Source organism: Muntiacus reevesi, chromosome 9, assembly GCF_963930625.1.
Source record: "Muntiacus reevesi chromosome 9, mMunRee1.1, whole genome shotgun sequence".
NCBI classification, from domain to species: Eukaryota; Metazoa; Chordata; class Mammalia; order Artiodactyla; family Cervidae; genus Muntiacus; species Muntiacus reevesi.
Genome location: NC_089257.1, coordinates 44,690,036 through 44,703,850, shown reverse-complemented (window position 1 = coordinate 44,703,850; position 13,815 = coordinate 44,690,036). Strand labels below are relative to the sequence as shown.

The 13,815-nt window shown below is 40.1% G+C and overlaps 1 pseudogene; it reads left to right on the top strand.

Annotated features, from left to right (window-relative positions):
- The first annotated feature begins 5,512 nt into the window (after positions 1–5,512).
- Positions 5,513–7,575, top strand: LOC136174059 (endogenous retrovirus group K member 6 Env polyprotein-like; annotated as a pseudogene).
- Positions 7,576–13,815: the final 6,240 nt, after the last annotated feature.

The window sequence follows — 13,815 nt, the reverse complement described above, 5'->3', positions numbered from 1 at the left end:
TTTCTCTCCCCAAGAAATGGAGAGAGAAGATCTGAAATAACATGGTGGCCAGCAGAGGATAGAGATAAATAAAGGAATATCCTGGTTGAATACCACTCAGTCCAGCTCATTCAATGAAAAGGTTACACAGAGGTGAAGAAAAAGAAAGAGGAAGGGCCGGGAACCGGCACACAAGATCCCACCCATGACAAGGTCATGAGGAGAAAAACTGACAGGCAAGGTGGATCAGATTTGCCTGATCCGCTTTGCCTGTCAGGTTTTCAGGGATTCCGAAAAGCTGCCCCCGGCGCTCACCTTAAAGATGATATCTGTCTTTCTGATGCCTGCCTCAATAGACTACTCCCTAATTTCTGTGACACACGCAGAAGGCCGTCCCCAAGCTTTTTCCAAATAAAAATCAATTTAGAGCTTTAATCAATAAGTTTCCCAGGTGGTGGTATTTTATGAGATTATCCAGGGTGAAAGGAGTGTTTTACTTTCACAAACTCCTTTGCTGGCATTCTAGTTCATTTAGCAAATGCGTTGAAGAAGGAATTCATAGGGCCTGGACTCCATCTCAGGCCTGTCCGTGCTGATCGTGCTCGGCTGCCTCTCCAGTGGACTCTGAACTCTCTGCTTAGTGCCTGTGGGAACGACAATGGAAGGATAAGACCCCCTCCGGACAGGGGAACCTTGAAGATCATATCCAGGTTACTCATCGCCTAAGAGAAAACAGACACTAATCACCCCTGCCTCCGGACACTATCTATCAGAATGTAAGCACAGGCTTATCGGTTATTAACTGTTTGGAATGTAACTGCGGGCTGATTGATTATTGACTGTTTGAACACATAACACGGGAATGATGGGGTTATTGTAGTTGTATTTACCCTGCCTTTGTTTATGTAAGTCTCAAGGGAATTGAGGTGGTGGGTTTGGACACGTACACATGGGGTAGGTGGTGGGTTTGGACACGTACACATGGGGTATAAAAGATTTTCACAAATGCTGGACGGGGTCCTTGGCTAAGAGGTGACTCTGTCTTGGGCCCGCCGGTGTAATAAACTGCACTCCACTATCTGCATTGTCCTTCTGAGTGAGTCTGTTTCCCGGAAAGCGTGGCTATAACAGCGTCTATGCCCTTAGTACTAATATGCATGATTGCTTATAATACTCTAATCATAAAACAGCATAAAGAACCTGATCATATAAAGGCCCTAACAGACATAGAGCCCTTCGGGGAGTGAGAAAGCCCTATTAAGAAAACATAAGAAAAATTATTCTAAAAGTGGTTATTGGGTTAACGTTTGCTTGCTGTGTTTTGCTTGCTGTGTTTTTGCTTTTAATGTGCTAAGGTTGTGTTATAGAAACCATTATTAATATAGTTAAAGATCTAGAAAAATAAGAGCTTAGCCCTAGTGTGGTACCAATGAGATGGTTGTTAATTGTCAGTAAGGAGTGCTAAGCAGAGGCAGCCTCACCAAAGTCGCAGAGTCAGTGTGGGGTAAACTTCTTAGATAAACGCAACTGACAACTTCTGCAGAAGGATTAATTTTTGTGTTAACATGGTTATATTTCTACTCTGTACTGTTGCCCTATGAGACTGCTATCTTTCAGTTAAGGTCACCAGAGAAACAGAAAATAGGTTTACATTCACCTGACTTGCATAAAATGTTAATAGGCCCCAAGGCCAGAAGATAATGTACAAGACCCTCATAAACAAAGAAGTATGCAGAAACACCCTGGTTTCATCAAGGACAAGCTGATGTAATGTTAAACTATCTTCCCCTTAGAAATGTACTAACTTAGGTTATAAAAGTTATGGTAAAAAATAAAGGATTGCCAGACTCTGCCAGACTCTGCTGCACCCCCCGTCGGTTTACTTTCTCTCTCTCTCTCTTTCTCTTTCTCTCTCTCTCCCTCGCAGACTTGGCCCTATCAAGGCTGGTCTCGTATGTCTTCTCTCTCTCGCTGACACGGTTCATCCTGAGGGTACCCCCTGGATCCTGCCGAGGCTGGACCCGGCAAGTGCTGCCACGAACAGGGAACACGAAGGTAATCCCCCCCCCCCCCATTTTTTAGTCTTCAGGACGGCTAGGACCCCACTAGGGCGCCGCGGGCCCCCCTGTATAAGATAGGTAGGGTAAGGAAAGTGGGTAGGCTTCAGGTTTTAGAACCCGACTAGGGCGCTACAGGCCCCCCTACATAAGAAAGGTAGGGTAAGAAAGGTGGGTATGTTTCAGGTTCTTTCTTTCTTCTCTAAAATTAAGCCTCTCCCTGTTTTCTCTTTTTTTCTTCTTCTAATTAGCAACAAAAATGGGTAACAGTGAGTCAAAAGAAAGACAGATTTTTATTGGAATCATACTGCAACTCCTTAACCACAGAGGAATTAAAGTTAAAAAGACCAGTGTTCAGTCATTTTTTACATTTGTCCAAGAGCAATGTCCTTGTTTTCCAGAAGAGAGCAGTTCTCCTGTGTCCCCTTACCCTCCTACTCTCCACCTGGGTGCCCTTTCCAATGAGATCTGTTGCTTTGTCAGCACATGTGTCTCCTCAGACAGTTCATTTATAAGAGCTCAGTTACAGGCCCTAAAAGAGGTCCCCCTTCCTGCAACTGGTGGGGACTCTTCTTCACTGAGACTGACATCCTGACCACTCTGGGTACTCAGAGGCCAGCTTGCCTGCCAATGGACCAGATGAAGCGGCCGCAACTGGGGCCCTTTTGTCCCTGGTCTCCTCCTGACGCAGACAGAGTGCCCGACTAGCCAGAGTGCCCGACTAGTAAGGAACAAGAGACTTTATTGACTTCTCTCCCCTTCCCTCTCTCTGTCCTCTCCTTAGCCCTTTCTATCCTTCCTGTTTTTCTAATCCCCCGGTCCTGGACGCAGGAATTTGGTCGAAGGGCCTCAGCTTGAGCTGAGGATTGGAGACTGATCACCTCCTCTTGGCAGAGAACTCGAATTCCGATAGGGCCGAGTTCCAGTCCTCCCTTCTCTGGAAGCCCAGGGAAAAGTCCCGTAACGGCTGGGTGTCTGCAGGTGGCAGGAGACGTCTGTAACACCACCCCTTTTGCCCCCCTTTCCTGCCTCCTCCTCCTTCTTCTTTTCCTTTCCTCCTCTTAAAATCTTTGAAGACATCTGAAGTTCTGTGTCTCTATAGAAGGTTTTCTGAGAAACTGTATTCTTGTATTTAAGGTAGTGTCTGATGAGGACTGCCAGGTTTATATGTGTGTGTTTTAACTCTGTGTTCTGCGTTGTGATTTTTGATGGCCATTTTGCTTTTTGTTAGAACCTAATTTTCTTTCCCTGTGCCTTGAGACCAGGGCTCTCAGGAACACTTATCTAGACCATCTCTAAATCCTGAGACTGAGGGGAAAAGGGGAAAAGCCTTTAAAATTTTTATTTATTTCAATTTTTTTATAAACTAGTAAATTTTATATTGTAATATCTAATTCATGACCAAACTTAAAAAATGAAGCTAGATCTTGCACTATGTTTGTCTAAATATGTCTTGGTATGTCTTTGTCTCTGGGTGATATTTTTTAGGTTAATTGGTAAATGAGCTCTATTTAATTGGCTTTAAAAAAAGGTCAGCATTTACAAATCAAATAATTCTAAATTAAACAATAAATTCCAGGTTCAGGTAAACTGGAATATATTCAGTATTTAATACCTGATATTAATGTTTGTTTGTTGACCTATCTAATATGTCTTAGAGTAATTAACATCAAGTAAAATATTTTCATTATGCCTAGGTTCATTATAAGTTAAATATTGTTATATTGTAATATCTGTTACAAGTTTGTCAACAAGGAAAGTACCTCAAGTAAAGAAACTTCAAAAAAAATGTAAATGAGATAGGAGTTTTTAGATAAACTATTAAAAATCATCATACTTTAGAAATGTCTCTCTAAAATAGTCCCTTTAGATTTTGGTAACCTGAGTTTCTAGGGTTGTGCTAAATTAAGTGACTGATTTATTGAATAGTTAGATCATTAAAAAATAATAATAATAAGATTCTGAACCATTCACTATTAAACACTGATTTCCCTTTACAGAAAAATTAAAGAGATTTGGGACTACAAATGAATTATGTTTGATGCCATCCTGAGATGTTCGCTAGAAATTTGTTAGAAATTATTACTGGTATTTATGTTCACCAATCTATAGAACATAAAGGTAAAATTCTTGGTTGCTTAAAGAAAGTAAGATGTGTGTCTTCAGTAAAGAAGGTATGAAAAATGAAGTTACATTTTACAAAAAAATGGGGGGGGGGGGGAGGAAGTCTGACTTACAGGTGGCTGTTTCAGGATGGGAGAACAAAGTAATGGGTACAGAAAGTGTTAAAAAAGGTTTGATGGAAAGTGCAAATATATTATTTCACAGTGATCTATATGATTCTACCTGACAGAGTACTATAAACCCTTTTGATATTTATTGACAAAGCTGCCTAAATAGTTTGACTTTTAGCTGACTTTGGGATGCTTCAGAGGGCACTTGAGACATCCCAAAGAGCTACCTGAGTTCATTTGACACGTTAAATTGCATGGAAATTATTGTTGGAGGAGTGATAAATCTTCTCAGGTTATATTGTATGGTTGATGTTACTTATATAGATATCCTAGAAATTATGTGAAATTCATGAAAATCTGATATGTCCTGGTAAAATGTTGTCAGTTATCATTTTAGTTATCACGTTAAAGTGTTACAAGTCATAACAATGACCAGGCTACTTTGTCAATTACAGTTTAATTAGATTTTAAACATGCCTTGTATGGTTTAACTCTCATGCCTTTAAAAATACTGCTATTTATTCAAGATTTATAAAAAAGACTTTTCTAAGATTAACTGAAAAATTTTGTTTGTCTGCTATCTGGTAAATTGGTAACAGACTGAAATTTAGTCTACTCTCTATGTTAAGAGAACAGTTTTTTTAGAATAAATCTTTCAATAACAGATTATGAATTTCTTTGCCTTTAAGTGATTTATATTTGTTTTTAAAATCTTTTGTTACTTTAGTAAAGTAAATACATGTAAAAGCTGATTCTGCTTCTACCAAAAATAACCCCTTACTGTTAGACTTGTGCTATCCTAATGTCTTAAAACTGACAATGCCCCTGCTTACACTTCTAAATCCTTTCAAGACTTTTGTACAAGGTTTCATATAAAATATAGCACAGGTATCCCTTATAACCCACAGGGACAAGGCATTGTAGAAAGAGCACATCAGACCCTAAAAACTCAAATTTTAAAACTACAGAAAGGTGAATTTAAGTGTAGTTCCCCTCACCAGATTCTACAACACGCTCTTTTTGTGATAAACAATCTAAACACTGATTCATTTGGGGTTACTGCAATGCTCCGAAATTGGAGTCCAGAGCAGCAGAGTACAAAACCTCTGGTTAAATGAAAAAACCTTCTTTCAGGACAATGGAGGGGTCCTGACCCATTACTAACCAGCGGCCGAGGGTGTGCTTGCATTTTCCTCCAGGATGCTGAGTAGCCAATTTGGATCCCGGTCAGACTGATTCGCCATGTCGCAGTCCCCCAGACATTCGGTTACCCCATTGCTTCGACCACAAAAGAAGAAGGACACTCCTCTGCCCCTGCTTCCGCCGCCCATCTAGAAGGTCCAGCAGACTCTGAAACAACTGGCAATGGAGATCCCGGAAGAACAAGTAGAAACCAGCAGGACGTCCTGCGCGGGCAACACAACAAGCCTCCATACCCACATGGGGGCAAATTAAGTCACTTTGCCATCTAGCACACCGAATAGCTTCTCTACAGAGATCCTCAGCCTCTCCTGAAAGGGTTTTTATTGCTATGCTTGCTTTACTGTCTTGCCAGGCAAGTGCTACCTCTTCTACATCAGAAAAATACTGGGCGTATTTCCCTGATCCCCTGACCTTCCAAGTAGTTACTTGGAATGATGACCCTCTACGGGTCAACACAGACCAGCCTCATCTCATGGGAGGATCCTATACTTCTTATGATAAAGATCACTATCCCATCAATTTTAACTATACTTTAAGGGGATTAACAGATGGCCTTCCTCTTTGCTTTAACTTCCCAAGAGACCTTATCACTACCTATAAGCAGGGGTGTGTCGGAGCCCCCAAGAAAGCAATTTTGACAGATTCCCCAACACCAAAATTTTCAGATAAAACAGGAGATCGGCTGGTTTGGATATTATAGGCCCATATGCCCGGGGTCCTTGACCCCTATAAATCCTTGTTCCTCAATGCTCCACCAAAATATCCAAATTGTATTGATGTTGCTCCTTCAGATGTCGTATGGAAAATTATAGACAACCGCTTTGGATATCCGGTATGGAAATCTTGTACTTGTAATTCAAAAATAGATTATAGAATACCGGGAGGTGGAAACTATTCGGCACAAGACTGGAGTAATCCAAATCCAAGTCAAAATCCAGGATCTGTTTCTGACCATGTCAATAGGTTTAGCAATTGGAAAAATGATTCCCTCCCTTGGCCACTGGTGGCCAGCAGATGGCATTATAATCAATTTGTTCCCCCTATGCTGTCCTATACTACTAAGGGCAAAACCTTTTGGCAACCAGAAATTTGGAGAGCCCTTGCTGCCACCTCCCTTGCTCTATCTCGGCCAGAGAACAATTCCACCTATTCTGTGCTGGCTTGTTTACCCTCCCCTTACGTTTTTTTGCTTACTAATGATTCAAAAAGGCTTCATATACAAAAGAATTATTCAGGTGAACCAAATATAGTCTACTGTGAACAATGCATGCTTTCATCCTGTTTAACCCCTCAATATAATATTTATTTTTTTTGCGGTGCTGCAACCTTACCTTATGGTGTCATACTTATTGGTATGACAATTATGGTTTAGCCATTCTGCAACAACTGCAAGATTTAATGCGTTCCCAGCGGTTTGTAGGACTACTTATTCTAGGAATTTCAGCTTTGATTACAGCAATTACCTCTGTCACTGTGGCAGCGATATCATTGACTCAACAAGTACATACTGCTCAATATGTCAATGATATGTCAAAAAATGTTTCTTTAGCTCTAGCTATGCAAAAATTTATAGATAGAAAATTAGAGGTAAAGATAGATGCCCTAAAAGAAGCAGTCATGCATATTGGAACTGAGTTGCAGGCTTTAAGGGTAAAGTTAGCACTATCCTGTCACACTGACTATTGACTATCGATGGATCTGTGTAACATCCCTGAAAGTAAATGATACAGATTACAATTGGGAAAGGATTAAAAATCATATTTCAGGTGTATAGAATAGCTCCAGCATTGGTTTAGATCTTAGAAAGCTTCACGGTCAGATAAAAACCTTAGAACATTCCCGCCTGAACTTTATTGCTGCAGGAGCTGCTAATGACTTTTTCATACCTTTTCTAACTTTTTACTGGAAAAAATATCCTATCAACTATCTTCAGTTATGCTGCTTTAGCAGTCCTACTTTTACTTCTCATTATAATCCTTCCTTGCTTTGTCAGAACTCTCCAGCAGAGCACTCAAAAGCTCACAACTGAGATCCATCTGGCTGTCTTAAAAAATAAAAAAGGGGGAGATGCCGGGAGCCAGCACACAAGATCCCTCCCATGACAAGGTCATGAGGGAGAAAACGTGATGGGTGAGGCGGATCAGGTTTTCAGTGATTCCGAAAAGCTGCCCCCGGCGCTCACCTTAAAGATGATATCTGTCTTTCTGATGCCTGTATCAATAGACTACTCCCTAATTTCTGTGACACAGGCAGAAGGCCTTCCCCAAGCTTTTTCCAAATAAGAATCAATTTAGAGCTTTAATCAATAAGTTTCCCAGGTGGTGGTATTTTATGAGATTATCCAGGGTGAAAGGAGTGTTTTACTTTCATAAACTCCTTTGCTGGCATCCTAGTTCATTTAGCAAATGCGTCTATGCCCTTAGTACTAATATGCGTGATTGCTTATAATACTCTAATCATAAAACAGCATAAAGAACCTGATCATATAAAGGCCCTAACAGACATAGAACCCGTCGGGGAGTGAGAAAGCCCTATTAAGAAAACATAAGAAAAATTATTCTAAAAGTGGTTATTGGGTTAACATTTGCTTGCTGTGTTTTGCTTGCTGTGTTTTTGCTTTTAATGTACTAAGATTGTGTTATAGAAACCATTGGGTTTTTTGTTTGTTTGTTTGTTCTTAATTTTTTTTATTTATTTATTTTTTTCAGTGGGTTTTGTCATACATTAATATGAATCAGCCATAGAGTTACACGTATTCCCCATCCCGATCCCCCCTCGCACCTCCCTCTCCACCCGATTCCTCTGGGTCTTCCCAGTGCACCAGGCCCGAGCACTTGACTCATGCATCCCACCTGGGCTGGTGATCTGTTTCACCATAGATAATATACATGCTGTTCTTTTGAAGCATCCCACCCTCACCTTCTCCCACAGAGTTCAAAAGTCTGTTCTGTACTTCTGTGTCTCTTTTTCTGTTTTGCATATAGGGTTATCGCTATCATCCTTCTAAATTCCATATATATGTGTTAGTATACTGTAATGTTCTTTATCTTTCTGGCTTACTTCAATCTGTATAATGGGCTCCAGTTTCATCCATCTCATTAAAACTGATTCAAATGAATTCTTTTTAACAGCTGAGTAATATTCCATGGTGTATATGTACCACAGCTTCCTTATCCATTCGTCTGCTGATGGGCATCTAGGTTGCTTCCATGTCCTGGCTATTATAAACAGTGCTGTGATGAACATTGGGGTGCACGTGTCTCTTTCAGATCTGGATTCCTCAGTGTGTATGCCCAGAAGTGGTATTACTGGGTCATATGGTAGTTCTATTTCCAGTTTTTTAAGAAATCTCCACACTGTTTTCCATAGTGGCTGCACTAGTTTGCATTCCCACCAACAGTGTAAGAGGGTTCCCTTTTCTCCACACCCTCTCCAGCATTTATTGCTTATAGACTTTTGGATAGCAGCCATCCTGACTGGCGTGTAATGGTACCTCATTGTGGTTTTGATTTGCATTTCTCTGATAATGAGTGATGCTGAGCATCTTTTCATGTGTTTGTTAGCCATCTGTATGTCTTCTCTGGAGAAGTGTCTGTTTAGTTCTTTGGCCCATTTTTTGATTGGGTCGTTTATTTTTCTGGAATTAAGCTTCAGGAGTTCCTTATATATTTTTGAGATTAATCCTTTGTCTGTTTCCTCATTTGCTATTATTTTCTCCCAATCTGAAGGCTGTCTTCTCACCTTACTTATAGTTTCCTTTGTTGTGCAAAAGCTTTTAAGTTTCATTAGGACCCATTTGTTTATTTTTGCTTTTATTTCCAATATTCTGGGGGGTGGATCATAGAAGATCTTGCTGTGATCTATGTCAGAGAGTGTTTTGCCTATGTTCTCCTCTAGGAGTTTTATAGTTTCTGGTTTTACATTTAGATCTTTAATCCATTTTGAGTTTATTTTTGTGTATGGTGTTAGAAAGTGTTCTAGTTTCATTCTTTTACAAGTGGTTGACCAGTTTTCCCAGCACCACTTGTTAAAGAGATTGTCTTTTTTCCATTGTATATCCTTGCCGCCTTTGTCAAAGATAAGCTGTCCATAGGTTCATGGATTTATCTCTGGGCTTTCTATTCTGTTCCATTGATCTATATTTCTGTCTTTGTGCCAGTACCATACTGTCTTGATGACTGTGGCTTTGTAGTAGAGTCTGAAGTCAGGCAGGTTGATTCCTCCAGTTTCATTCTTCTTTCTCAAGATTACTTTGGCTATTCGAGGTTTTTTGTATTTCCATACAAATTGTGAAATGATTTGTTCTAGTTCTGTGAAAAATACCGTTGGTAGCTTGATAGGGATTGCATTGAATCTATAGATTGCTTTGGGTAGAATAGCCATTTTGACAATATTGATTCTTCCAATCCATGAACACGGTGTGTTTCTCCATCTGTTTGTGTCCTCTTTGGTTTCTTTCATCAGTGTTTTATAGTTTTCTATGTATAGGTCTTTTGTTTCTTTCAGTAGATATACTCCTAAGTATTTTATTCTTTTTGTTGCAATGGTGAATGGTATTGTTTCCTTAATTTCTCTTTCTGTTTTTTCATTGTTAGTATATAGGAATGCAAGGGATTTCTGTGTGTTAATTTTATATCCTGCAACTTTACTATATTCATTGATTAGCTCTAGTAATTTTCTGGAAGAGTCTTTAGGGTTTTCTATGTAGAAGATCATGTCATCTGCAAACAGCGAGAGTTTCACTTCTTCTTTTCCTATCTGGATTCCTTTTACTTCTTTTTCTGCTCTGACTGCTGTGGACAAAACTTCCAACACTATGTTGAATAGTAGTGGTGAGAGTGGGCATCCTTGTCTTGTTCCTGATCTCAGAGGCTATGTTTTCAATTTTTCACCATTGAGAGAAACCATCGTAAATATAGTTAAAGATCTAGAAAAATAAGAGCTTAGCCCTAGTGTGGTACCAATGAGATGGTTGTTAATTGTCAGTCAGGAGTGCTAGGCAGAGGCAGCCTCACCAAAATCGCAGAGTCAGTGTGGGGTAAACTTCTTAGATAAACGCAACTGACAACTTCTGCAGGAGGATTAATTTTTGTGTTAACATGGTTATATTTCTACTCTGTACTGTTGCCCTATGAGACTGCTATCTTTCAGTTAAGGTCACCAGAGAAACAGAAAATAGGTTTACATTCACCTGACTTGCATAAAATGTTAATAGGCCCCAAGGCCAGAAGATAATGTACAAGACCCTCATAAACAAAGAAGTATGCAGAAACACCCTGGTTTCATCAAGGACAAGCTGATGTAATGTTAAACTATATTCCCCTTAGAAATCTAACTTAGGCTATGAAAGTTATGGTAAAAAATAAAGGATTGCCAGACTCTGCCAGACTCTGCTGCACCCCCCGTCTGGTCTCTCTCTCTCTCTCTCTCTGTATGTGTGTCTCTGTCTCTGTCTCTGTCTCTCTCTCTCTCTCTCTCTTTCCCTCTCTCTCCCTCGCAGACTTGGCCCTATCAGGGCTAGTCTCACGTGTCTTCTCTCTCTCGCTGACGCCGTTCATCCTGAGGGTATCCCCTGGATCACGCTGAGGCTGGACCCCGGCAAGGAAGAGACAGAAGAAGAAAAGGAAACTAACAACACAGATGAGTCTCCTCTAGAAATAGGAAGGGGTCTTTCAGGTATCTAAAGGCTACATCCAGGAGAAGTTTACAATTGTTTCTCACTATCAACTACTGCAATATTGTGATCTAACAAGAAATATGTATTGTATATATGGTATTTTTATTCCTTGTTTTCTTGTTTTTCCATTTCCTCATTTCCCCCTGCTGTATGACTTGATGATTTGATTTTGTAGCATGCTTGGGTTCCTTTCATTTTTTTATGTGTATCTGTTGTAGGTTTTTTATTTCTGGTGACCATGTTATTTGTATACATTGACCCATAATTATATCTATTTATTTTAAACTGAAGTCAAGTGGGCCTTAGGAAACATTACTGCCAACAAATCTAGCTGAGGTGATGGAATTTCAGCTGAGTTATTTTAAATCTTAAAAAATGATGCTGTGAAAGTGCTACACTCAATATGCCGGCGAATTTTGAAAACGCAGCAATGGCCTGGACTGGAAAAAGTCAGTTTTCATCTAAATCCCAAAGAAGGGCAATGCCAACGAATGTTCAAATTACCACAAAATTGCACTCATCTCACATACTAGCATCGTTTTACTCAAAATCTTTCAAGCTAGGCTTCAACAATACATGAACCAAGAGTTTCCAGATGTACAAACTCAATTTAGAAGGCACAGAGGAACCAGAAATCAAATTGCCAACTTCTGTCAGACCATACGAAAAGCAAGGGCATTCCAGAAAAACATCTACTTCTGCTTCATTGACTATGCTAAAGCCTTTGACTGTGGATCACAACAAATTGAAAATTTCTTAAGACAATGAGAATACCAGACCACTTTACCTGCCTCATGAGAAACCTGCATGCAATTCAAGAAGCAAGAATCTGATATGGAACAATGGACTGGTTCCAAATTGGGAAAGGAGTACATCAAGGCTGTGTTTTGTCACCCTGCATATTTAGCTTATATACAGAGCACATGATGTGAAATGCTGGGTTGAAAGAATCACAAGCTGGAATCAAGATTGTCAGGAGAAATATCAATAACCTCAGATATGTAGATGATGCCACCCTAATGGCAGAAAGTGAGGAGGAATTTCAGAAGCCTCTTGAGGAAAGTGAAAGTGGAGAATAAAAAAGCTGGCTCAGCATTCAAAAAACTAGCACCATGGCATCTGGTTTCATCACTTCATAGTGACTGACTTTATTTTCTTTGGCTCCAAAATCACTATGGATGGTGACTGTAGCCATGAAATTAGAAGAGGTTTTGTCCTTGGGAGAAAAGCTATGATGAACCTACACAGTGTATTAAAAAGCAAAGACATCACTTTTTCAACAAAAGTCCCTATGGTCAAAGCTATGGTCTTTCCAGTAGTCAGGTACAGAGGTGAGAGTTAGGCCATAAAGAAGGCTGAGCACCGAAGAATTGATGCTTTTGAACTGTGGTGTTGGAGAAGACTCTTGCCAGTCCCTTGGACTGCAAGGAGATCAAATCAGTCAATCCAAAAGGAAATCAACCCTGAATTAGAAGGACTGATACTGAAGCTGAAGCTCCAAAACTTTGGCCACCTGATGTGAAGAGCTGAGTCACTGGAAAAGACCCTGACGCTGGGAAAGACTGAGGGCAGGAGAAGGGGGCAACAGAGAATGAGATGGTTGGATGGCATCACTCACTCAATGGCCATGAGTTTGAGCAAACTTGGGGAGATAGTGAAGGAAAGGGAAGCCTGGTGTGCTGTAGTCCATGGGGTCACAAAGAGTTGGACATGACTCAGTGATTGAACAACAATGAACAGCAACGATGTTCTAAGAGATCTACTTTTTTCACTACTTTCCCCAATTATTCATAGCTTTTGATGTCGTATTTTACATCTTCATGCTTATCCTTTAACTGTTTGTTGTAGTTATAACTGCTCTTGCAGTCTTTTTTGTTGCTAATTTCTTTCAGGAAATTTTATTTTATTTTATTCTTTTTGTAGTTAGGATGCTTTTACATGTTTATTTTATTTTTTAAATTTATTTTTTATCTAGAGGGAAGTTGCTCCACAATGTTGTGTTAGTTTCCTCCATACAACAAAATTCAGCCATAATTATACTTATATCACCTGCTCCCTGAGTGTCTCTCCCCTACCCCCACCCTACCCTTTTAGGTTATCACAGAGCACCAGTTGGACTCCCTCTGTTACACAGCAACTCCTCACCAGCTATCTATCTTACACATGGTAGTGTATTTAGGTTGACACTACTTTCTTTATTCATCCCGCACTCTCCTTCATCCACTATGTCCACCAGTCTTTTCTCAGTATCTGCGTCTCCATTCTTTTCCTGAAAATAGGCTCATCGACATCATTTTTCTTGACTCCATATGTGCGAGCATGCTAAGTCACTTCAGTTGTGTCTGACTCTGTGCAACTCTATGGACTGCAGCCTGCCAGGCTCCTCTGTCCATGGTATGCTCCAAGCAAGAATACTGGAGTGGGTTGCCATGCCCTTCTCCAGGGGATCTTCCTGACCCAGGAATTGAACCTGTGTCACTTACAACTTCCTGCAATGGCAGACGGGTTCTTTACCACTAGGAAGCTTCTACCTGGGAAGCCTCCAGATTCCACATATATGCATTAATATATGATATTTATTTTTCTCCTTCTGACTTACTTAACTCTGTATAACAGGCTCTAGGTTCATCCACCTCATTAGAACTGACTCAAATTCATTCTTTTT